A 1,283-nucleotide genomic window follows, 5' to 3' on the forward strand; every position below is an offset into this window, starting at 1 on the left:
AATAACTTAAAAAAACATATTGCAGATAATAAATGTTACATGGAAAAACAATTAGATATGTTTAAGAATTAAAAAAAACTAAAAAAGAAAAGAAAATAAAGAAAAGTACAGAATTAATAAATAAGCCAAAAAATGTCTCTTCGCAAAAGAAAGAAAACAGAATCATCTTTATGTGTTTCATCAAAAATTGCTAGAAGCACCGCTGAAGAGACTACTAAAAACAAAAAAGATACTAAAAAGGTAAAGTATAATTTTAGTTTAATATATGTTTCCCTTGTATTGTTTATACTGTAATTTATAAATTGTTAATTGAAATTTTAGATCTCACAAGAAATACAGAGGACATCAAGTGTTGCAGTTTTTGATGTATTGGAAAAATGTACTAATTCAAAACTACCTGTTAATATAATGCTAGTAATAGCAATAATTATGCTAGTAATAGCACGATTAATTTATTCAGTTCAAGTAATTTCTGAGTAGTCCACTCAACTGGTAGTACGAACTTGTTCCGCCTATACCGAGCGACGTCCCAAACTTGTTGATCGGCAATTCGATGTTGACTAAATGATTCGTACTGTGCTGTCTAATTTATAATAATATACGCTTCGCGAAGTTCCTCGATAATCGACAGCATCTCGTTATCGTGCGCATTGTGACCAGCTTGGCGCGAGGCCTCGAGCAATCGGATGCGATCCACAAGCTCGTTGGGATCGTCCCAATGAATGTACTCAATCTTGCTATCATTCACTGTCATGGTGCGCAGTATACCTTTTCCAATTTTTTTACCGCTTTTCACATCTTCTGGCAACAGGGGTGCGATTATATTCTTATACTTGTGACCCTTGTTACCCATTATTTGATTCTGCGTGCTGCGTTCGCGTCTGTACGCGTTTATAGCTAATAGAATACTCTGATATTTCCGAAGGTCATCGTCATTGTAGACTGCTTTATTTGGATAACACATGAAAATCAATTCGTAAAGTCCTTGTGTTTCGGCATAACTTTTCCCGTCAATGATTATATTATCGTTTTTATCCAAGGTGATACGTTTGTTGCTGAGCTCAGTTCCCTCATTGTTAAAATAAACTCCGTAAACGTCGTCTATGTTGACCACTTTTTTACCGCTTAGGACCGCCCCCAGATATTTTTGCCCCAAAGGACCATAGTGCATTTGTAGCTTTTCTTGTCCCTCGGATGATTGCAATTGGTTTCGAACGGATGTTACGAGCGGCTCATTGGCGATTTCGAAAATTTCTTCAACGGAGGGAGCGTACGATTCATCG

This window comes from Wasmannia auropunctata, unplaced genomic scaffold (genome assembly GCF_000956235.1).
Source record: "Wasmannia auropunctata unplaced genomic scaffold, wasmannia.A_1.0 LD336076.1, whole genome shotgun sequence".
In the NCBI taxonomy this organism is placed as follows: Eukaryota; Metazoa; Arthropoda; class Insecta; order Hymenoptera; family Formicidae; genus Wasmannia; species Wasmannia auropunctata.